At 34.2% G+C, this 26,135-nt stretch overlaps 1 protein-coding gene and 1 non-coding gene across 9 annotated transcripts in view; both read right to left on the reverse strand.

Annotated features, from left to right (window-relative positions):
- Nucleotides 1–26,135, reverse strand: part of Cop1 (COP1 E3 ubiquitin ligase) — a 173,350-nt gene that overhangs the window by 5,060 nt on the left and 142,155 nt on the right. The window contains exon 19 of one of the 8 annotated variants that reach the window (XM_078022364.1): nucleotides 1–26,135. This exon is cut by the window's right edge and continues 6,665 nt beyond it. The exons of the other annotated variants lie outside the window; for them this stretch is intronic. The gene's annotated coding sequence lies outside the window, so the exon portion shown is untranslated. 8 annotated transcript variants of the gene reach the window in all.
- Nucleotides 18,499–18,639, reverse strand: LOC120887738 (small Cajal body-specific RNA 3). The gene has a single exon (XR_005731068.1).

Genomic DNA, 26,135 nt, shown 5'->3' on the forward strand with positions numbered 1-26,135 from the left:
TTTTGGGTCCCCTTCTTCCTCTGGGAAGAAGTTCTTTCTGCTGTCCTTTAATAAAAGCTTCTACTTTTCACTCTAAACTTGCCTCTGCCTGCTTCTCTGGTATTATACTTCAGCATTCAGGGAAGCAAGGACTTGTCACCAGTAAACTATAGCATTAACAGTCATGTTTGATGCTATTAGAGGGTTACTCTTAACACTTTCACTTGTGGAGAAAGAGAAATAGCTTGTTTAACTATATATCTCTATATCTATATCCATCCCTTTTCTTGTTGTGCTGGGGACTGAACCGAGGGCTTTGTGTATGCTAGGCAAGTGCTCACCACTCAGTCACATCTCCAACCCAAATACCTCATTTAGAAAACAGCCAACATATGAACTGACTGCCTAGTTCAAATGATCTTCTAGGGCTGACACAAATGACATAGTGTTCTAAGAATTCTCATAAACATTCAAAACTAACTGAATTTACAAAGAAAAGAAAAATAATAGCTTTGCACATCTCAGTATTCCTCCTCTCTCAAGAGACCGTGTAATTACAAAAAAAAATTTAGAACTAAACTGTCAGATATTAGCTTAAGATAAATTAGTTTTTGCACGCAACAGGAAAATAAAACCAGCTATTTTATAGAGGTCTGGCAGTGATATGTACAGGTTACTACAGTGAGAAGTTTTGAATGAATCCTGTGCATTTTGGATGGCTGGTAATTGCTAGCTGTAGTCTGCTATGCAGAACCTAAAGTAAATATATTCTTTTTTTTAGTAGTTCTACTGCCAAACTCTCCTAACAGCTAAACTAATAAAGTATCTTCTATTTTCTCTTAATATGAAGCAATTAAGAAAAGACAATGGAAAAGTGAGCAGGTCTTTTATAAAAACAAAAATCACATATACCAACATAAACCACCTTGCTTATAATGCCACTGACAGTGAACTTAAACTAACAAATCTGCATCTACTAGAACAGTTTCCTTTTTAGTGGTGTGCTTGCGGAAGAGCCATTATAGGCAATGTTAAAATCCTGAGCAGGTTGAAAAATAATAATTATCTGCTTAGTTTGCAATTGGAGAATTTATTTCTGGAGACAGATATAATTGATTTTAAGTGTAAGTTTTATTATAGGCATAAACATCTATATTATATTTTAAACCTATGATATGTAAATAAAAACAACTTCGATTTCTAGCTATTTCAAATTAAATAAACTGGATTTGTTCTCTTACTATAAACTAGAAACCTGAACAAAATGTGTCTGGGAATACTGAACAGCAGGGCTCTAGTCTCCAAGAGAAGAGAAATAAGTGAGGTGTCTTACCATCACCTTTGCTTTCTGCTGGGAGGTAATTTCTGGACCACAAAGTAAAGAAGGGGAATCCAAACAGAATAGAGAGGAGTCTGAGCAAAACAATGGGCTTAATGACTTGAGGAGACAGAGACTTGGGATAGGTAGAATTTGTAAGGCAAAAGTATCACAGAGGAGGAAGCTACAAAGAAGTAGCACTCTGGCAATTTGGTTAGGGGGTCCCTTTGATTCTGTGTCCACATAATAAACTCTACATTAGGGTGAAACTACAAGGCTGAGAAAATAACAATAAATACAGAAAACATGAATATTGGGAATGCATAACATTATCAAATTCCAGAGTTCACAAAGGACTGAGAGATGTTCAAGTGTTGAGTGCTAGCCAGAGCGAGAAGACCTCATAGACTAGCACTGGGCACTCCGCAAAGTCCCTTGAGTCACTGAATTTAGTAGGGTTAAGCTAAATGTAAAGTAAATGCTTCTTTAAACCTAAAGACAGCAAACTATAGCTGTATATATATACCACGCCACTGCCTGTCTTTATGTATTTAAATTTTTATGGAACACAGCTATCATTATTTATTTATATATATTATCTATGGCTGCCTTTGCACTGTAGTGGCAATGTCAATGATCCATAACATACCATATGGCCTATACAACCTGAATATTTGCTATCTAGTCCTTCATAGCAAGTGTCCTGATTGCTACTTTGGATTTACCCGACAAACCTTGAAAACAAGGGTCAAAGAACCAAGTTTATTTTAAAAACGTAACTTTTTGTCAGGACAAACTTCAGAACTTCTAAGAATTCAACAAAATTTAGACATTCAACAACAAGGCATATAAAAGGCAAAACAAACCCATGAAAGAAGAATCAATAAACACATTAAGTAATGACAAAGACAATAAAAATACCATGAGGATTTTCAAGGGTATTATAATTATGTTTCAAGTGTTTAAAGGAAACAGTCAATTTAATGTGAAAAGCAATGGAAGGCATAGTTATAAAAACCAAATGGAACCTATCTACCTGAAAAGTACAGTATTTGAAATGAGAAATTCATTGGATGGGCATAACCAGGGAGAAAGATGACATAATGGAGAATAACACAATAATATATTTGACAAACAGGAAAAAAAAACAAATCTGAAGCAGAGGAAAAAGACTGGGAGAAACACAGAGATTAGCATTTTAGTGGCCTATATAGGACAATATGCAATGTAATCAATGTATAATTAAAATCCCAAATAGAAGAGGGAGCAAAGAAAAGTATATGAATACATGAGATAAAATTTTTTCAAATTTGCAAATTTGAAAAACCCACACATCTTAGAAGTTTAACAATTTTCACACAGAAAAAAATACCACACCAAGGCACATCAGTTACGTGGCTGAAAACAAACAACAAAGTTTTGAAAATATCCAGAGGAAAAAAGACAATTATATGTAGAGAAACAAGAAACAATTTAGCATCAGAGGCAGTATAAACCAGAAGATGATGTCTTTAAAATTATGAAGAGAGAGAGCTGTCAATCTAGACATATTATCTCAAAATGAAGACAAAACATTTTCAGAGAAAACAAATCTAAGATCATTTTTTTTACAAGCAGATCTATACTATAAGACATTATTAAAGAAAGTTCTAAAAGCTGAAGGAATGTAATATCACATGAGAATTCATATATAAAAAAGGAGATGCAAACTTCTGAAAATGGTCAATATGTAGGAGAATATAAAATATATTTGTTTGTTTTAAAATTTCCTTAACAGGTAACTGACTACTTAAAGTAAATATAAGTAATAGTTGACTACTTAAGCTAAATGTAATATAATACTAATGCATTATGGTGATTATAATATTTACAGAAGTAAAATATGATATCAAAAGCACAAGGATAAAAAGGGAAAACAGGAGCATATTGTTGTAAGGCTTTTCCATTATACATTGTGGTAAAATATAATCCAAAGCATAGAATGTAGAAACTTCAACATGAATATTATAAACTTTAGAAAACTCGGTAATAATGTAAAAGAAATAATAAAGTTAATAAGCTAGTAAGACAAATAAATTATAAACATAATTTTGAAAAAAGAAATAAGGGTCAGTGGAACATAGAACAGATAGGACAAATAGAAAAAGAAGTAAGATGACAAACATGATTCCAACCACATTGATAATTAAATGTAAATGGATTAAATACTGTAATTAAATGCAGAGATCATAAGACTGGATAGAAATAAGATCTAACTCAATGCTACCAATAAGAAACACATTTTAAATATAAAAATATAGATATAAAGTAAAATAAAAAAGATAAACCATGTGAAGACTAACCACAAGAAAACTGAAATGGCTATACTGATATAAGAAAAAGTGGATTTCATGACAAATGAGATACATAATAACATTTCATAATTATATAACTAGGTGCATGTATTCTTAAATACATACATGTTTAAAACAGATCTTCAAAATGCATGAAACAAAAATGGATACAACTGAATTAAGTATAAATTAATACTAAATTTTTGTCGATTTTAACATGCTTCTCAATAATCAAAAAGTAGACAGAAAAAATCAAATACATGACTTCATTTTCAAAACCAAATTGATCAAATTAATACTTAAAAAATATTTTATAACATGACAAAATATACATCCTCTTTAAGTGTATGTGAAGAAGTCATCAAGACAGAGATCATGTAGAGAAAACACATTTCAGTAAATTTAAAGGAGTGAAATCAAATAAGCATATTTTCTGATAAAACCTCACTAGAGTAAAAAACAATAACAAAAAAATCTGTAAAAAATCCTCGGATATTTGAAAATTTGGAAAACATACTTCAAATAATTCAAAGGTCAAATAAGAACTTAAAGGAAAATGAGAAACTATTTTGCCTAAAAAGACAACAAAACCATCAACATTTGTGTAATGCAGTTAAAACAATACTTAGAAAATTATAACTTTCAATGTTTAGTAAAGCAGAAAGTTTTAATATTAATATTATAATAACTTGCACCTTAGAGAGCTAGGAAAAAAGCAATTCACAAACAACATACATACAAAAATGGCTGTAGTAAAAAGCAGATTATCAATAAGATAGACTAAACAGATTAAAAATTATCAAACAAAAACCCGGTTCTTTGGGGAAAAAAAAATCAACAAAATTGATAAACCTCTACAAAAAGAAAAATATAAATTACTATCAGGAATAAAATAAAATATAAATTACTATCAGGGGATATCATGAAATATGCTACAAGTATTAGAACAATAATCAGGAGATAAATATTATGAACAACTTTATGCCAATAAAAGTGACAGGTAATGAAAGGAACAATTATGTGAAAGATGTAAATTCCTTAATATAAAGAAGAAAAAAAATTTTAAATTGAGGGGCAAGAAATATTTTCAGTCTATGAATCAAAGCTAGAGAAAGACATGAAAAAAAAAGACCAATTTTCTTTATAAACAGATGTAAAAAATCTTAATCAAATACCAGTAAAGAGAGTTCGACCATATATATACATATATACACACACACAACATATATATATATATATATATATATATATATATAACATTATGAATAAGTTGAGTTTATCAAGAGTCAAATTGTGTCATGTGTGTATATACTACTTATTTATTTGGTGGTACTTACAAATTGAACCCAGGGACGCTTTATCACTGAGCTACATTTTATTTTCAGGCAGTGTCTTGCTAAATTACTGAGGCTGGCCTTGAACTTGCAATTCTCCTGATTCACTCTTCAGAGTCACTACGATTACAGAAGTGTATGCAAATGGCTGGGTTTTATTATTAAGAAAATTAATGAAAGGGCAGGAGTATAGCTAAGTAGTACATGCTTAGTACTTGTCCTTGGGGTCAATTCCCAGCACATGCACATGTGTGCCGCACACACACTAATCAATTAACATAGTTCACTAAGAGAAAAATTATAATCACAATTAACAGATAATAAGAATTCATCATACATTCAAAATAAAAAATCTTAACCCCCCCAAGGTGATAAGGGATACCTATGAAAAATTTCTTTATACTTATTGCTGAAAGACTGGAACCTTCCTCCTTCAAATCTGGAGGAAAAAGAGAATGCTTGCTCTCATCATTTCTATACCATCATATTAGAGATATTAACCAGTGTGATAGTCAAAAAGAACAAAGAAAGAATACAGAAATCCGAAGGAAAAAATAAAACTGTCTTTATTTACAAGTGACATTATCACCTATATAGAAAATCCTAATGATTTAAAAATAACTGCTAGAATTAATAAACTGACTTAAGTAGAGCTGTCACAACACAACATCAATTACACCAAAATAAATTTATCTCTATAAACCAGCAATGAATAAACAGTAAGGAGAATTTTTAAAAATATCACTTATGATAGTATAAGAAACACAAACCACTTATGTATAAACCTAAAATATACGTAAAATCTAGACACTGGAAATTATAAAACAATGCTGAGAGAGATTACAGAACACTTAAAAAATGGCAGAAATATCATGTTCACAGACTTGAGACTCAATTTAGTTAGGATATCAATTCCTCCTAAATTATCTGTAAATTCTATGCAATCCTAATTAAAACCCCACAAACTTTTAAAGCAAGAATAGCCCCCAAACAGACATGGTCAAATGAATTTCAAAATAACTTGACAAGTAATTAAAAAGTAATTTTACAAATGGTGCTGAAACAACTATAAGCATGAGGAGAAAGTGAATCTACTGGAATAGCTTTATATATGGGGGAAAAAAAAGAGAGAACCTAAATCCTTATGACATATCATTACAAAAATTAATTCTAAACAGATCAAACATATAAATGCAAAAGCTAAAATAATAAAGCCTCTAGAAAAAAAGTAGGATAAAATCTTCAGGGTTGGCAACTTTTCTTAGAATACAAAAAAGGTGGCATAAAAAAACTTGATAAATTGGACTTCATCAAAATTTAAGAAATACCACTTATACTAATTAGGGTAACTAAAGACTGACAATATTAAGTGCTGGCAAGGATAAAGAACAACTGGAATGATCAATCACAGGATAGTGGCAGGAGTGAAAAATAATCTAACAACTTTTTAAAAGGAATATTTTTATATTTTTGTTGTAGTTGGACACAATACCTATTTTTTATTAATTTATTTTTATGTGGTGCTGAGGATTGAATCAGGGCCTCACACGTGCTAAGCAAGCACTCTATCGCTGAGCCACAACCCCAGCCCCAATCTAACAACTTTTAAAAAAGGTTTGATAATTTCTTATAAAGTTAGGTTCACATCTACCCTATGATCTAGCAATTCTATTTCTAGGTATTCATACAAAAGAAATTATAAGATCTATTATGCAAATACTTGTTTCTGATGTCTGCAGCAGCTCTTTTCGAAACAGTTCAATACTGCAAACATGCTTAATATTCAAAACTGGTGGATACATATATAATTTGTGGTATAGTTGGAATGCTATGTGGTTAAAAACTGGAAGCAAAAAATAAAACTATAGATACAGGCAATAATGTGAACAAATTTCAAACATATCAGGTGAACACAAGAAGCTAGACATGCAAAAAACAAACAAACAACAAACACTGTTATTCCTATTATATGAAATTCTAGAATAAACAAAAATAACACATGGAGAGAAAAAGCAGATTATCAATATCCTTGAGTGCAGAAGGGAATGGAATTGATTACAAGGTGTTATAAAGGAACTTCTGGGTGTTGAAAAATGTTTTGTATTTGATCTGAGGTAGTAATTACCATTTATAAACCATTTATCAAAATCATCAACTACTTCTAAAGTGTTTATAGTTTACATTTACAGATTTTTTTTGAGAGAGAGAGAGAATTTTTTAATATTTATTTTTATTTTTTTTAGTTTTCGGTGGACACAACATCTTTGTATGTGGTGCTGAGGATTGAACCCGGGCCGCAAGCACGCCAGGCAAGCATGCTACTGCTTCAGCCACATCCCCAGCCCACATTTACAGAAATTATATCTCAATATCAATTTAAAAAGTATAAAACAAACACAGGCATAAATATGCATTTCATGTTTACTTTAAATCCAGTATTGGACTTAACCAACCAAAAGTCATTATTCATAATTTCAATGTTTTCTGATTTCTTAACATAATATATATAAAGCTTTCCCCCCACATACCATTATTTTTTTTCCCTACATTTTTTATTGGTGCATTATAGTTGTACATATTAATGGGATTTGTTATTACATATTCATATAAACATACTAAATAAAAAAACCCCAAATAACACAATCAACAAATGGGCCAAGGACCTGAACAGACAACTTCTCAGAAAAGGATATACAATCAATCAACAAATATATGAAAAAATGCTCATCATCTGTAGCAATCAGAGAAATGCAAATCAAAACTACTCTTAACATATCACCTCACTCCAGTCTCCTGGAGTCTCCTACCTCAACCTCCCCAGGAACCAGGGTTATACACCACCACACCCAGCTTTATAATGCAGATCATTAGATAGAATTGGTTTTAAGGTTAAATAACCTATAACATTATTAGCAAGTAACTTTTTTATTTCACGATTTTTGACAGTTTGGGTTTTTTAAATTATTCTTTTAGCCTGTATAATAATCTTCAGATTTTCTTCCTACCCATTTGATCACTTTGGGCTACTTTGCTTGCTTTCCTTGAATACCTGAACTCAGAACATCTTTCCTTCACTAAAAGAAAAGTTATTTGTAAGATATATCCTTTATTTCAGGCCCATGTGTATCGTGTTTCTCCATAACAATATTTCTCTTATCCCAGCTTTATTAAGATTCAGAGAATTTGAGTAACTCGCCCTTGATGACATAGTTTGGAAATGTTAGAGCTTTGAACTCATATCTTTCTGACTCCAAAAATTGATAAGAGCTTTATATAGTAAAGGAAACAATTAGGAATGTGAAGAGACAACCCACAAAATGGGAGAAAATCCTTGCTAGCTACTCTTCTGACAGAGGATTAATATCTAGAATATAGAAAGAACTCAAAAAAACTTTACACCAAAAAATCAAATAATCCAATAATAAATAGGCAAAAGAAGAAATACAAATGGCCAACAAATACATGAAAAAATGTTCAACATCATTAGTATTTAGGGAAATGCAAATCAAAGCTACACTGAGATTTCACCTCAACCCAATCAGAATGATGGTCATCAAGAATACAAACAATAATAAATGCTGGAGAGGATGGGGAGAAAAAGAACACTTGTACACTGTTGGTGAGACTGTAAATTAGTACGACTACTATGGAAATCAGTATGGAGACTTCTCAAAAGACTAGGCTTGGAACTGCCATATGATCCAGCTATACCACTTCTCGGTATTTATCCTGAAGAATTAAAGTCATTTTACTACAGTTGTACATTCATACCCATGTTTATAGCAGTACAGTTCACAATATCCAAACTATGGAACCAGCCTCAGTGTCCATCAACCAATGAGTGAATAAAGAAAATGTGGTATGTATACACAATGGAGTTTTATTCAGCTATAAAGAAAAAATTAAGTTATAGCATTTGCAGGAAAATGGATAGAATTAGAGACCATCATGTTAAGTAAAATAAGACCAACTCGGTTGGAGATCAGCCTAAGCAACTCAGTGAGACACTGTTTCAAAATAAAATAAAAGAGGGCTGGGATGCAGCTCAGTGGTAGAGTGCTTGCCTAGCATGCACCAAGACCCTGGGTTTGATTCTCAATACCTTAAAAAAAAAGTCTATATTATAAAGGGCCTTTTATATAAAGTCTGTATTATAAAGTCACTTTATAAAGGTACTACCTCAGCCTTTAGAAACGGGTCTTGACAGACACTTCTAGAGCCTTCACTGGCTTCCAAGATGGTAAGAATAAATTAATTATACACATCAACTTGGCTGGATTAAGAAATGCCTAGAGAGTTGATAAAGTGTGTAGGGTATTTGGAAAGAGGATGTTGGTGTGAGCCTGTGGTCAGAGTAGAGAAGATCTGCCCTCAATGTTGAAAATACCATCCAATTGGCTGTGGGACTGCATTTAAAAAAAAAAAAAAAAGGAAAAGGAAAAGCAACTCTCCTTCCTGGAACTGGGATCCCCTCCTTCTCCTGCCCTTGGACATCAGAATTCCTAGTTCTCTAGCCTAAACTTATACCTGGTCCACCACTCCTAACCCTACATTCTTAGGCCGGCTGCCCTGCACTGACAGTTACACTACTGGCTTCTCTGGCTCTTTGGCCTTTGAATTTGGACTGAGACATGCTACTGGCCTTCCCAGCCTATTGTGGGACCTTTCTGCCTCCATAATTTCATGAGCCAATTCCCCTAGTAAATCCCTCTCATGTATCTACTTACAGATATCCTATTATTTCACTCTCTCTCTCTCTAGAGAATTCCAATACATAAGATACCTTTTCAACTAATTTCACAAAGATAATAAAATTTCATCATTATACTATATGATACTATTGTGGCTTTGGCATAAAGTTTATTAATTTTATGCAATTTTATTCATCCATCATCATCCAACTAGTCATCATTAGGGTAGATAGTACACAGAAGACACTATTCTGTTCTGTGTACTGGAGTTCTGAAGAGAAGACATCAAGTTTGATCTTCAGACTACAGACAAGCAGGGGAGACAGACTGATTATATATATATATATATATATATATATATATATATATATATATATATATATATATATATTTGGTACCCAGGATTGAACCCAGGGCCTTGTGCATGTGAGGCAAGCACTCTACCAACTGAGCTATATCCCCAGCTCCTACTTTCTTATATTTTAAGAAATATGAAGTTTCAAGGGTCAACTGAGTGATCTTCCTTCAGAAGAAATGAAAAAGGCTTGAAAATAATAAAGATGTTGTGTCCACCGAAAACTAAACATAAATAAATAAATTTTAAAAAAATGGTTCTGGGATAACGAGAAATTGTGTGACTGGAAAGCAGCTTGTGTAAGTGTATGCGTACTAGATGATCAGATGGGATTGGTAGGTGGGGTAAGCATAAAAAACTAACTGTACCATACCAGAGTTAGAATTTTATTTATGGATAATAAGAAGTTAGCGGCTGTCTTTATGCAAGGAGATAAGAATTAGTTTTTCTCTGATGTTCTAGGAGATCAGAATAGTCCACCCCAAAATATGCCAGCCTGGCATTAGGATTATTTTTAGTGGAAGGTACTGAGAAAAGCATACAAGGGACAAGCTCTCTACCTTCTTTCTATCTGCTTGAAAACCAATCATAAATTCCGTTTGTGAAGGTATGCACTTTTATCCCACACCCCCAGACACTTATCATGCCAGGAAAGGGATGGCACTCTTATCACTGGAGATATGATGGCACCAAAAGTCTACACAAACCAACCTTACTAATTAGCCTTACCTATCATTAGTTTCTCATATACTTGCCTTCCTACAATTTATTTTGTCCTTAGAAGCTCAAAGTCCCTCTCTTGTCAATTCTGTCTCCTTTGTCCACATGGCCTAAAAGCCTTGAAACTTAAGACATTCTCTGGATTTTTAAATTGTCTCTATAAAGCTCCTTCTACTATTCCTGGTGCCATATAAAAACTATGAACATCAAATAAACTTGTATTTTGTTTAATCAATCTGCTGTGAGTTTATTTTGCATACCCAGAGAATCTAAGTGGGCAGAGGAGAATTTTCCTCCCTTCCAGTGTTCCATTCCTTCAATGATGTATCTATCACCTCACATCTGCCTCTCCAGGTTATCTTCTTTAATCTTTTAATAAAACTTTTAAATTCACATATTAAGTTAAACAAGTTAAATTCTAGAAAAGCAAAATAAAATTTTGTGTACTAGGAGGTGGGAGATTATAATTACATCCTCAAATACAGTTCAAAATTTACATCTTTAAATAAAAAATTGTAATGTGGGTCCAACCTTTACATTTTAAAAAAGACAGATGTTACATGTAAGTATTTTCTGTTATTTCCTAAAAGGAAACTAAATATGGAAAAAAAAAGTTACTCAACTACTTGATAACTACATAATGGACTCTATTTTTAATCTTCTCTCATTACAATGCAGGCTAGCTACTGCTATAGTATTCTTATTTAGCAATTTCAATTTCCAGCCCAGTAAGCATTGGGAGCTATCTAATGTCCACAGAAGAAAGTGCCTCTCCCTCTGTCTGGCTAAGTGGCCTAGGCTTGCTTTAAACATGTGATGCTTCTTCCTCAGATTCCCAGTACCTGGGGTTACAAGCATGTACTACCATCCATTTCCTAGTTTTATTCTGTAACATTATATGGAAAATACTACTCTAATTTCATAAAATAGAAACCTTTCTGAGGCACAGAAAGGTTAAGTAACTCATGCAAAGTTACTTAATATCTACTTAAGTAACTCATCCACAGCTTATACATGACGGCAACAGGAAGCAATATGGCAACCTGGCTCCAGCACTAACCAGATCATTATCCTCTGACAGAAGATATAAATGATATATGCATCACCCTCTATGCTTAGTGTTTTAAAAGCTCTAACCTGCCACACAAGAAGGACCTCAAAAAAAAAAATCACCAATATTTTCTCCTAAACAAGTTTCTAGTTTGTGTCATAAAACAAAGTAAGACAAACTCTCTGAAGATTATAATCTTTAACCTTGTATTTCCTCTTAAAAGTAACACACAGAACACTGTTAGAGACATGAGGAATATAAAATACACTGAAATACTAGTGATAATTCTTTTTAAAAAAAGCAAAAAATGTAGTTAAGTTGGCCAGTGAAAATTAATGTAAGCAGTTCGGTTTTCAACAGTTTGCCTTAAAACCCTGAATTTTCTTCTTCAGGTGTTCACTAAGTTAAAATTGTTTATCTACTTAAGTCCTTTAGACATATGTTTGGTGAAAGGGTAAATCCTTCTGAACATCATCATACAGTGGTTGCAAATAAAGATCCCTAGAGGATAGAGAACAGCAAGGAAGACAGTTCAATTTAATATTTCTCTTTAAATAAAGAAGTAAATGTATTTGAGATAAGTTGGCTTCAAACAAGAAAAATTCACAATCTACATTATAACTGTCAATTCTATAACAGTCTCTCCATTGAGATTCTTGTCCTATTTGGACAAAGCCATTTACTATTTGGACAAAGCCATTTACTTTCTGTATGAAAACAGATTTCTGGTTTTCTCATTGCCAGAAAAAAAGTATGCTATTTATTTATTTATTTGGCCAGTGGTGGGGATGTTACTGGGGATTGAAAACAGGAGTGCTTTAACACTGAGATACATCTTCAGTCCTTCTTATTTTTTAAAATTTTGAGATAGATCTAAGTTTCTGAGGCAAACTTGTGATTCTCAGGCCTCAGCCAACACAATGCCGAGACTGCAGGGATGTGCCACCATACCTGGCTTAGGAAAGTGTTAATTTGGAGTGATGATTTGTGTCATAGCCACTTTAAGCTTTTTTCATATCAAAATTATAAACACAAAAGTATGGGTTTTTGCTAATTTTTTTCTCTCTGAAGTGGAAGAGGTAAAAGGGTATTAGTATTTGTACTTCAACTGCATCCTGAAAATTAAAACGATTTTTAGGGTAGGAGGCACCTCTCCTGTCTGATTCTTCACTGGCACAGAGTTTGATCTAGGCAGGGAGGATACAGTGGCTCTGCCCAACCCTGAGCGACAAGGAGAATTTGTGTCAGGGGTGGTCCTCATGTAGTTCATGGATGGTGTGTACAAATACACTGTTTACTCAGGATCCTCTTGCAGCCAAAGAATACTTTCAAATCAATTTTCCCTTTTGGCTGTGTTTTTTTTTTTTTTTGGGGGGGGTGTACCATGGATTGAACTCAGGGGTACTCGACCACTGAGCCACATCCCCAGCCCTATTTTGTATTTTATTTAGAGACAGGGTCTCATTGAGTTGCTTAGCACCTCACTTTTTGCTGAGGCTGGCCTGAACTCCCAATCCTCCTGTCTCAGCCTCCCTAACCGCTAGGATTACAGGTGTGTGCCACTGCACCTGGCTCAGTTGTTCTTTTTATGAATGATCCATAGCTGCCTTATGAACATCCACATCACTTCTCTTTAGAACAGATACAGATATAATATTTAGATTCTTAACAGTTTTTCTTAGATCAATGCTTTAAGTGACAATATTCAAGTATCCAATTCCATCAGTCCCTTTTATTTACTTCGTAACATCCCCAAACCTTCAGGTGCTTACCTCTGTTACCCTCTGACTTAAATTCAGAAGAGAAAGCACTCAAGCTTCTGACATTTTGATGCTTCATCATACTAAGTTGTAGTTGATTTGCTAACATGCAAAATCATTTTTTTTTGTTAAAACCACTTTATAGTAGATCTTCTTTTTAGAAAAGTCATGTTTTTATTGTTTTTGGATCTTAGAGTTAAATACATTTTTGTTGGGCTTTGATTAATCAAAAGAGTCCCCTGTGTGAACAAAAGTTTGCCTTTATACAATTATAAAGCTAGACTGAATGTGGACAGCATGTGAAAATCTATATAACGATATTTAAACAAAGGTTCCAAGATGATCTTCAAAGGTTTTTGAAGGAATGCTATTCATAAGCTCAACAGTTTTTGCCCCTGACCCTTCTTTCAGTATGTGGTTTTTCAGAATTGACCTGGAAATAGTATATTTAAATATGTTGAAGAAGGAAACCATAATCTATCAAAAAGAGGTTTTTTCCATTTACTCTAAAGTGTTATTATGGTTAGCCCTCCAAGCATTCTAAAAAGATGTAATTAGTTGTTTGAAGTATGTATTAGTTGTTTGAAGACAGACAATAAATGAACTTTATGTCTCATTTCACTATCTTAAAGAGATATTAGAAAAAGATACCCTGTAGCCCCAGTTACCTGGGATGCTGAAATGGGAGGATCACCTCTGCACACAAGTTTGATATCAGCCTGAGCAACATGGTAAGGGTCTGTCTCAAAATTTCTGACATTATCATAACCATTTATTGAACACTTTTAAGCCAGTTACTTTGGCTAGAGATTTACTGGATTATTTCACTTAATCTGCACAACTATCCAATAAGATTAAATAACTTCTCCAAATTCATACACTCAGCTAAGGAATAGCAAAGCCAGGCATCTACTTGTGTAGTCTGATAAATACACTAGTGCTGGTTTGTATAATATTGACTGAGGGAGCTTATCACATGTCTGGGCACATCCTGAATTTACTAAATGGGAACAGAAGAAGAAAGGAGTCTGAGACAAGTATTTAACATGTGCAAGAGTGCCTCAGTTCTCACACACTATATGTCAAATTTCATACAGCTAAATTCTTAAGTGCTTTATTAAATATGCAAAATTTGAATTTTTATTTATCTCTGTATGATTTAGGGGCTATCACTTAAAGAAAGGGCTTGGCCACAGAACCAAGTAGTAGGAAGTGTTCATAGTCAGAATATAGGACTTAGCTCCCCTCTCCCGTTCCAATTTGAGATCCTGGATCCTGGAGTTTTTTTTTAATCATAAGGGAACACTTTCAAAAGCATCCTTTAAACACAAATTCTCTCTTCCCTTTCAACTTAGGTATCCCTGCTTAGGATGATATGAATCCCTACTCATTTTAAACTATCAAGATGATTATGAATAAAATGGGTAAGTCACAATCTTTGGTAGAATGGATTATTTTATATAATCACACACACATGCATACACACATTTTTTTTTAGTTGTAGTTGAACACAATACCCCCATTTTATTTATTTATTTTTATGTGTTACTGAGGATCGAACTCGGCGTCTTGTACATGCGAGGTGAGTGCTCTACCGCTGACCCACAATCCCAGCAAGAATCCTTCTTTTAGTAAATTATTATACTTCCATTTTTTTGACTGAATTTCAGACAAAAATCTGCTCTTACAATAAATCTAACAAGTGGGAAAATTGATTTACACTGCTAATCAAAAGGATTTCTAGATTTGGTGTCTTATAATATCTTCAATTCCAAAATTTTTAAGATTTTTCTGAATAAACAATGTAAATAGTTCATACTGAAGACTTTTTACATCATTCTAAGACAAGGTGAAACAGATCCTTTATGGCGAACTGATGTTGCTCTAGGCATAATATAATCATGAAAATAAACATAAACCACAAGCTCTTGAATTTTATCATTGGAATTTATCTCTACTAAATAAATATAAAATTAGCATTCTTGCTGGATGTGGTGTGCACACCTGTAATCCCAGAGGCTTGGGATGGAGCCTAAGGCAGGAGGATCAAGTTCAAAGCCAGCCGCAGCAATTTAGCATGGACCAAAACAACTTAGTAAGATCTTATCTCAAAATAAAAATAAAAAAGGGCTGGGAATGTGGCTCAGTAGTTAAGTGCCTCTGCGTTCAATCTCTGGTATTCCCACCCTCAAAAAAAAAAAAAAAATCCCTCAACATTCTTTAAAAATAATTTGGTATGGACAATTCTCTCTAGATAAATGGACATATACATATAGGTTAGTCTAGTGAGCTCTGTTTTTAATATTTATTTTTTAGTGGAAGTTGAACATAATCTTTATTTTATCTATTTATTTTTATGTGGTGCTGAGGATCAAACCCAGGACCTCGCACATCTGAGGAGAGAGCTCTACTGCTAAGCCATAACCCCAGCCCAAGCTCTGTTTTTTTTATAGGGCATCTATGAGTTTAATGTTTTGAAAGGCTAACTGAATACCTTAAAAATGTAAAGATTTCAAAACAGTTGAAATGCACACCTGTTACTTCAGAATGAAGTGTGTGTGTAGACAGACAGACATAAACACACACATAGAAAAGGAAGACCTACCTCAATGGAGAATCTACCTCTACCAGAATAACCAGATTCTGTCCCATTTCCTTTCTGCCCTTCATCTTTTTCTTTTTTTCCTCCTGTTAAGACTTCTTGTTTTTATTTGGGTCTCAGAGAAACTTGCATTCATAATTATAGTATGCATCACATAAGGTGTTCTCAGAGATGGGTGTTAAAAATTTTTAACAGGTACAGATAGAAACCTATCATAAAAACTGGTGTAGCTGTACTACTTACATACCTAATTGTCCCTGATTTTAGCTTATAATTATTCCTTCCCCATAAAAGTAGCTATGGTTGGGGCTGGGGATGTGGCTCAAGCGGTAGCGCGCTCGCCTGGCATGCGTGCGGCCTGGGTTGGATCCTCAGCCCCACATACAAACAAAGATGTTGTGTCAGCCGAAAATTTAAAAAATAAATATTTTAAAAAAAAAGTAGCTATGGTTTCTTTTGCTCTCTTAATTATAATAATAAGCATAATAGTAAATATAATAATAAACAACCATCTCTATATTATCATAAGATTTAAAGTTCATTTTGTGAGGATCAAAGCCTGAAGCTCCCACAAACCATAAAGCAGAGCAGGCTATGTAAATAATGGCTTTGGTACAGTGTGCCAAACACTTTACTTTTAAATAGGCTCTCCTCTGATGAAAGTCATTAACTCTGATTTGTTACATATATGAGGAACATTTGGTTCCTATATTCACATATCTGATTTGAGTAGACTTCACATAATAATTCCAGTGGGGTTTGTGGAGAAGATAGCTGAGAGGCACATAGCTAAGATTTGGCCAGAAAGGGTAAAGAAATACACATCCAGATCCATGTGAGAACAAACTGAAGGGCATGGTAGCAAGGAGACTCAAAAAAGAAAGGCACTGCAAAAGGATTTAAGAAATAAGAAACAAAGGGAAAATACTATATTTCTTTTTCTTCACTGAGGCATTCTAAAAAGTAACAACAGTGGTGAAGATACTACTCAAATATATTTGTAAACATAAGTTAAGATCATTTTGGTCACAAGGCATAATTTTCCTTTGAATTACACTTACATAATATTTAAGTTGCTGATATTTAGAGGTCATTTTAGTGAAGGGTCTTGGATGTAGATTTTAATTTTATTATTCAAAAACACAGAAAAAAATAAATGTAGTGAGTAGAAAATCTGATAAGGTTCACTGAAATAAAGAACAGAGTAAACTAGGAATTTTTAATGAACCTAGAAAAATAAAGCTACTCACATTACAACTGTATGGTGCAAAAACTACTCAGGGTAAGAAATATGGGGGTTTCAGAATCATAAACAAGGATTTTCATATAATTAATTCTAGATAAAACTAGCAGGAACTTATCTGCTACATATCACACCTCAGTGCATTAGAAAGGCCATTTAGCTCCTATTCTTACCCCTCCCCTCACCAACTTAGCAGAACACAGTCTGAAAAACCAAGATTTCAAATTCAGTACCAAGAAGTAAATACTTGGTGTTTCAGTCAGCTTTTGCTTGCTGTGACCAAAACACCTGAGAACAACTACGTAGAGGAGGAAAAGTTTCTTTGGGACTCACAGTTTCAGGACTCAGAACATAGAGGGCTGACTACTGCTCTGGGCCCCAGGTAGGACAGAACCTCATGGGGTGAAGGGTCCAGTAGAGGAACACTAATACTTAGCTCATGCTGGATCAGGAAGCAGATTATGAAAGAGGGTAGAGAGAAGGGGAGGGGGAGAGAGGAAGATGCCCTAGAGAAAGAGGAACCCTTGCCCTCAGTGACACACCTCCTCTAGTCATGTTCTACCTGCCTATAGTTACCAATCAGTCCATTCAAACTGGGAGGGACAGCTCTCATAATCTAATCATTTTGCCTCTGAATATTCCTGCATTAATAAGAGCTTTTGGACGACACCTCATATCCAAACTTTTCTTAGAAATAGTAATTTCTTTGAACTGTGGTTAAACTTAAAAGATGACATAAAATGTATTTTGGAAAAAAATTTACTTTCTTGGTTAAAAAAAAATTTAGTGAAAAATTTCATGAAAGCTACCTCTAATCAGCTGTTCTACATATAAATCAGTTTTAGATGATTACTGATAACCTTTACTTATAAGTCAATCCGGTCCATAAGAAAAATATTTCTACGCTCATTCCACTTCCTGACTTAAATAAGTTCCTTAAATAAGTAAGTAGTAGTACCTACTTTCAAAAAACATAAAATATCTCAAAATAATTAAAATGATGCAGAAATAACTTTACTTGGTTGCCTATTTTTTCAATAATCTCACTTATTTACCTGGCAGAGATACTAAACCAAATGGCCAGGAAAGCAGTATACAGTGATAGTTTTCAAGTTGTATGGAGGGGAACGATCAGACTTAGCCAGCTGACTTAAGTCAGACAGAGACCTCCATGTTTATGTAGGACTGCTGCAAACTGTAGACAAAGGGGAGTTTTTCATTTGTCTACATGGTTGGTTCCTGCAGCTTCCATTTTTGGTGTGTTTTATTATATGATGACTTGACTTTTGTTATTTGGCTATTCATGTTCCAATTTTTTAACTACATAGAATTTTCATTTAAATACACGTTAATACATTCAAACAAGTTTGAAAAAAACGAGATTCAGATAAGAAAGAACTATTAAAAAGACACTTTAGTATACAAAGTCAAAGTGATTTGTATAGAGAAAAGGTTACCCATGGAACACGTATAAGAAGGACTGCCACACACAAAAACACATGTATTCACCATATCCTCCTGCATTCCTATGCTTTCCAAAGTCTTCTCACTAAGCAGCCCTAGTCAATATAATTATTCCTGCTACACAGAACTCAAATATTACCTCCAGACAACTTTGACCTGCGTCACGTGTCAGAATCTCTGGTCCCTGGATATCCTGAATAAGGCTTGAGAACAATATGATTAGAATGACATAGAAGATAGGGAAAAAAAAAGACTGTGCTGCTGATGAATATTAAAAAGAGTCTCTGAACACAGAACTGTTTATTTCTAAGGGTGATTTTGCAAATTTCCTCTAGACTACTGATACAGCTAGCTATTTATAGTTTTGTACTATTTTAGGGATACCTAGTAAAAGTAGAAAAAGCAATGAATTTACGAAATAAATACTTGGATCAACAATTTGGTTCTACTGCATAACTACTTACTCCTTTTAAAGACTCAAATTTTTCATCTATAAAAGAGATCATCTTAGATACCTGAGTCTTTGTGTGTATTCAAGAAAACACAGTAGGGGAAGGGAGGGGGAATGGGGCTATTAATGATGGTGGAATGTGATGATCATTATTCAAAGTACAGGTGTGAAGACACGAACTGGTATAAATATACGTGTATACAACCAGAGGTATGAAAAATTGTGCTCTATATATGTAATAAAAATTGTAATGCATTCTGCTGTCATATATAAATAAAAAACAAACAAACAAACAAGAAGACATTAGTAACACTAATGAGGTGCAGAATTCCCTACTCCAAAATATTGCACCTTGCCATTTAAGGAAAGAACAGACGTGGGAAGTTCTCACTGACCTCCTGCCCTTCTTGCATGAAGCAAAGCATAAAAGCATCCTCAGACTTCCTCTGAAGCAGGTCAGAAGACCTTTCTTCCAGAGGTGCCCACCCTTTACCCAGAGAAAAGAAATGTCCATATATCTGAGGATATAGGGCCCCAGCGAAGAATTTGAATCAACAGGCCATGCTATATTGCTCCTATTTTATTACTATTAAGTCACATCATTTTGTCATTCAAACATACAGCTCCAGGGCTATCTCTCTCTTCAACAAACCTAAGAATAAAAAATATACAAATTTACCTGTTTCTTTAAGTCTTCATTTCTGAAGGTTCCTGTATTACAAAGATCTATTAAATAGCTTGACATATTTTTCTCTCATTAACCTGTTTTATTATGTGGGTTTCAACCATGAACCCAGTAATGGGTAAGAAAAAAAAAATCTATTCTTCCCTACAGCACCTTCCTAAAAAAAGTAACTGGCTGGATACACCAAAGAAACGGGAGCTATTCTTACTAAATATACAATAACCTAAATTTGTTTATAACTTAAAGGACAGTTATCTCAAGCAACAATCATTAGAATCAATCTAGTGTATCATTCTATTCAGCATATTTACGATTTTATGAAAGTGATTAAACATATAAAAATAATACTTAGATGTGATCTTAATTCTATTTAAATTTCCTAAAAAAATAAGTGACTCTCACTTTGGTAGCTGCTAGTATATTTTTGTTCTCAAAATGGAAGCAAGAAATGTAAATGGGGCAACACCAATGATGTACAACTGACAATTATTAGAGAATATCTGAATGGCAGCTAGCTGGTAAAGTGCATACTATAGCTACATCAGCAACTATGAGAAGTCATAAATGAAGAAGATCAAGTGTTTAAAGGTGGAATAGAAAAGCAGGGATTGTGTTTGGGAAGGACAACAGAACTTAAAAGAGCAGAAGTAAGAGGACAAGGCAATATAGATACATTCTGAATAACAATATGAATACAAGTTAGCAGCAGAAATGGGAATTGTATGAAATAATGAAAAAAATTTCTCAATGGAGTAGATAATATGTGCTGGAAAGAGAAGTAATGTTAAACAAGTGGCATTACGTCTAATTATGGACAATCTTGAATGTAAGTAACAGTTTTGATGCCTAAATGCAAACACATGAGTAGAGTGGAGTGGAGAGGATAAGAAACGAATAGCATTTAAAACCACATTTGTGATAAATCTATACGTATTTAAAGGCTGACTTCCTAATTAATTACTATTTGAAATTTGAGCTTTGAAAATTTTTTTTCTATTGGTTTTGGGTTTTCTAAAGGACAGTATTTAATGAGGAGGAGGGTGGACACATTTTAAATTTAATTTTAAAATTAGTTAAAATTCTCTGAAGTGAAAGAGGTGAAATAATTGCCAAGCTTGTGTAATAATATTTATCAAAATTTCCTCTAATTTTTAATGGCAGCCTATGTACAACCTAGAGTTACATGCAAATGTTGAATTTGCAAGAAAGTTTTCAGAGGGGCTGGGGATATAGCTCAGTTGGTAGAGTGCTTGCCTCAAATGCACAAGGCCCTAGGTTCAATCCTGGGCACCAAAAAAAAAGGAAAGTTTTCTGAATGACTTGAAGTCAATGAAGTTACATAACAGCAATGTTTTCTCTCTATAAAGATGAAGGATGTTTGGTAGGAATACACAAAGACAGTCTGAAGGGGACATAAAGTGGTTGGAAATAATTTGAGGGAAGGAACATGCATGGGAAGACGAGAAAGCAAAGAGAAAGAACAAATAAAGAAATATTAGAAAATACAGAGATGCAATAATTCTAGACTTTAAGGCTTAAATGACTTAACAATGACAAAGGCAGAAGGAAACAAAGATGCTAATATATCAAATGTGAAAAGAAAAAAAATCAAAAGAATAACATTTTGTAATAAGTTTCTTTTTATCATGCAGAATAGAATACCAAAGAGCCTACTGCTTGTTTTAAATTGACCTTACTTGCTATATTTATAGCTTTAGAGCAAGTGCTTCTTTTTTGTCATTTGGGCTATGAAAATTTAATTAATCAGATAAAATTTAATGTGTTAGATGAACAATATTAAGCAAATGCACATTGAGAAACAAGCTCAAAAAGTTATTTTATAGCATATTATTACATATTGTTGTAGTTTGGATCTTGACTGTCTGATCCAAGGCTCTTGTGTTAGAGGCCTGGTCCCCAGGTGGCAACTGCTGAAAGGAATTGGAATCTTTGGGAGGAAGAGCCTACAGGGAGGTCCTTACTGCTGGTCTCTTGAAGCAGACAGTGGAACTCCAGTCCCTTCCTCTTTCTCTTTTATCTTCTTGGACATTAGGTGGGCAGTTTGCTCCATCATAAGCTTTCCACAATGGCCATCTAACACATCCACAAGAGGTCCAAAGCAGTTAACTATGTCACAGACTGGAACCTCTAAAACTGTAAGCCTAAATAAGCCTTTTTTTCTTTGCAAGTTAATTATCTAGTGTATTTCAGAATAGTGATGGAAAGCTGATGAAAACATATACGATGACTGGTAACAAAAATCAAAATGGCTGCAGATTACTAAAAAAGAGAAAAATCCTTTCCTAAGTCTTAGAAATTTTACTGATGGGGTAAATTTCCACGTGGACATGATATTGGCAACTGTTTACACAGGGAGAACAATTTTCTGGAATCTAACATTACCTTGTAAGGTTTGAGAAATATCAAGAGTGACCAGTTTTGCTCTCTTGACTTGGATATTCCAATTGAACTGCAGAATTTACAATCACTCCTATTTGTGTCAGTTTCCAATTACTGGACTTAATACAAGCCCAAGTCCATTTTCTTTTAGTCTAACTGAGCAAGCCTGTGTTCCTGACTTACAAACCTATTCTGTACCCAAATACAACTGTTTTTGCTTTATTTTAACCACATTCATGATTTCCTGGTTTACATTCCCACAGGAAGTGCTACAGTTTTAATCTAAAATGTCTTCCAAAGACTTGTGTCAAAGGCCTCATCATCAGCATGGTTCTACCAGCAGCTGTGGAAACTTTTGGAGGTGGGGCCTAGTGGGAGGGCATTAGGTCACTGGGGGTGTGGCCTAAAAGGGGATGCGGGACACTGGTCCTTTTTCGCCATGAGGTGAGCAGATTTTTCTACCACATGTTCCTGCCACGATGTGCTATACTGCCATGAGCCCAAAAGTGATGGGCTAACAAACCATGGACTGAAACCTCTAAACCTGTGAGCCAAATAAGGTTTTCCTCTTTTAAATTTAACTATTAGGTATATTTACAGAGTAGTAGAAAGTGAGCTAACACAGGGAACTTCCACACTGGTGAACAGAGCTTCCACACTGTGAACAGATTGGGGTTTTGGGAGAGTGGCACAACCAAAGAGGGCATGGAGGCTCTATGCATGTTACAGGATAGAGCACAGAGTCTGAAATGTCTCTCAGAGGCTCATGTGTTGAAAGCTTGATTCCCCAATACAGCAGTGTTCAGAGGTGGGGCTTTTGGGAAATGATTCGGTTATGAGGGTTATTAAAATCCTCATCAATGGATTAGCCCATTGATAATTCCACAAATAAATGGGCTATTAGGAGGTGGGGCAGATAAAGATAGTAAGAAGTAAGCAGCTCCCTTTGAAGGGAATGTTTTGTTCCCTGACCCTTCTCTTTCTGTCTCTTGCTTCCCAGTTGTCATAAGGTGAACAGCTCTGCTTCACTATGCCCTTCTGTCATGATGTTCTGCCTCACCAGAAACACGGCAGCCAATCAACCATAGACTGAAACCTCTAAAAGCAGGAGCCAAGATAAATCTTTCCTCCTGTAAGTTCATTTTCTCATGTATTTTGTGACAGCTACAGAAAGCACACTAATACAATGCATCTCTTCCATGTGGCCATCCTGTGTTGCATCCTTTATAATATACTGGTAAATGTTTGGTTGAACTTGGCTGACTAAATATCAGGATGTAGTGCCTTTTAGGAAACAGATCTTTGACTCAGCTTTAAGATCCTGGTTTACTACAAACAGCACCAGAATTTCCAGCCTTTGTTTTTGTCCGAGTAGACGAATAAGAATCCCAGCCAATTATCTGATATCTCTCTTGAATTTGGTCTCATATCTTTAATATGATAAACAGACCATGGAGAGCCCCCCTGATGTGGTTCTCTGAAGAGTCTGTGACATTATCTAGTAAATCCTATGAAAGGAAGACTAGGCCTGTAGAGGTCATTGTTGGAAACACTTTGGCATTTTCTCTTCCCAGATGGGAACACTATTGGCCCTGTACATTTTCACAGATGGGCTCAAGACTGGATGGACATGGACAGGACCTTTGCTTCTCCCATGTAATTTGAGGCACTTTCATAAAGCAAAAGAAGGGAATTATTAGTTCCATAATAACAATGAAAAGGAGGTCCCTTTAAATTTTTTTTTTTTTTTAAAACCCAGGAGCACTTTACCACTGAGCCACATCCCCAATTCTTTTTATTTATTTTTTATTTTGACACAGGGTCTTACTAAGATGTTGAGGTTGGCCTCAAATTTATGATCCTCCTGTCTCAGCCTCCTGAGTTGGTGGGATTTGAGGCATGTGCCACTGTGCCCGGCTCCCATTGGTTTTAACTTCAGAAACTCTGATTTAATAAGTTTAGGGTTTAGAAATTTGAATTTTAATATGTATATCAGATAATTATTAATTCTGAAGTAGATCATCAGCAGACTATATTTTTGAAAAACATTAGTCTAGATGTTGAAAGCTGTCTACAAATACTGCATAATAGGAAAGAGAAATCTGCATATTTTTGCTTTTGGTGAGGGGGCAGGTGAGAGGGAAGTAGAGAAGATTCATTCACTTAAATTCTTTTATTTTTTAAACTGAGTACCCATTTACCAAATCTTATACAAGGCCCAGAGAATAGCAATAAATAAAAGACAAGGGTTTTTAACCTTAGGAGGCCTTTGAGTTTAGTTGAGAATGAGTGCATATAAAGATTTATTTAAAAAAAACTTTTATGATTCTACATAAATTTTTGAAAATACTATAATATTAGAATTTGAATTACATAGTCTTAATGGCAATGTAGTGGAAAAATTAACTTCACAAATGAAAACCTATGAGAATTTAAAATAAGAAAGAATGGGAAAGCATTTGTATGGGTGAATACCCATACAAATACAGTTTATGTATAAATTCTCTTTTCTTTCATTATCTTATTCTCATATTCTAAATTAGTCCATCATAGTAAAATGTCTGAAATCAGTATAATTTTGTATGATACAATTTTGAAAACAAATTTGTAAGACTTAGTCTTCAGTGGCTAATTTTCAAGTTGACATTATACCCCAGAGGATTCAAGTAAAATAGAGGTAACGAGTGAATTATCACAATAACATTGAATTCAAAAAACGTTGAGACCATGTGGAACTACAAACTACCAAACACTACCCATTATGTGGATACAACATTTACCAGGTGAATGGAAAGAAGAGATTAGCCCTATTCTTCTGGGACAACTTAGCAAGAGGTAGAATTATTGAAAAATATAACAGGCTGCTCTGTTAAGCAGGATTTCCCTGTCAGCATGTGTTCAAAAGTTTTAAAGACACCCCCATTAGATATGTGATATAAATGATTCCTTCCTTCCCTTCCTTTTTTTTTTTTTTTTAAACTGGGGGTTTTATTTTTTATGTTTTGACAAGGTCCTCATTAAGTTGCCCAGGTTGGTCTTGAACTAGTGATCCTCCTATCTCAGCCTCCAGAAGTCACTGGGATTACTGGCATGCACCACTATACCCAGTGATAAAATGATTCCTACGATGGCCAAAATTGCCAATCTAATGGTAGTCATATACCTAATGAACACACTAAATATTTCTGTGGCTACAAAACTCAATACTGTATTTATAGGGCTACCAGCCTATTGGCACATCATAAGCAACAAAGATCAGCAAAAAAAGGGTGTCTTGGCACAATTAGCAGTAAGATCAAAGGCACAAAGATGTAAACACAATAAAACAGCACAGTATTTGAAGATATAGACTCAGTTCAATGTTGCCAGAGTGTCAGATGTTCCTATGCAAGTGACACATGACCATGCTGGAGAAGTAGGTGGTAGTGTGATGAAGGCACATAAAAGGTCACATAAAAAAGCTTAAATGTTATTCTGTAATCACTGGGGCATCAATGATAAGCTTTAAACAATATATATAAGCCTGGAACTATTAAGAAAAACGGCAGGGGATGATGAAACCATCAAATAGTGGAAGTAGGCATAGGATTTAATGCATTCAAGATTTATAGAAAGATAAAATTTGTGGGAAAATATATATGTGTATATATGTATGTGTGTGTATTTTTACATTTGTAAGACTCTTAGTCTTCAGTGGCTAAAATTTGAGTTAATTAAATTTGATTCTAAATTTATGAAATACCAAAAAT

This window comes from Ictidomys tridecemlineatus, chromosome 10, assembly GCF_052094955.1.
Source record: "Ictidomys tridecemlineatus isolate mIctTri1 chromosome 10, mIctTri1.hap1, whole genome shotgun sequence".
NCBI lineage: Eukaryota > Metazoa > Chordata > Mammalia > Rodentia > Sciuridae > Ictidomys > Ictidomys tridecemlineatus.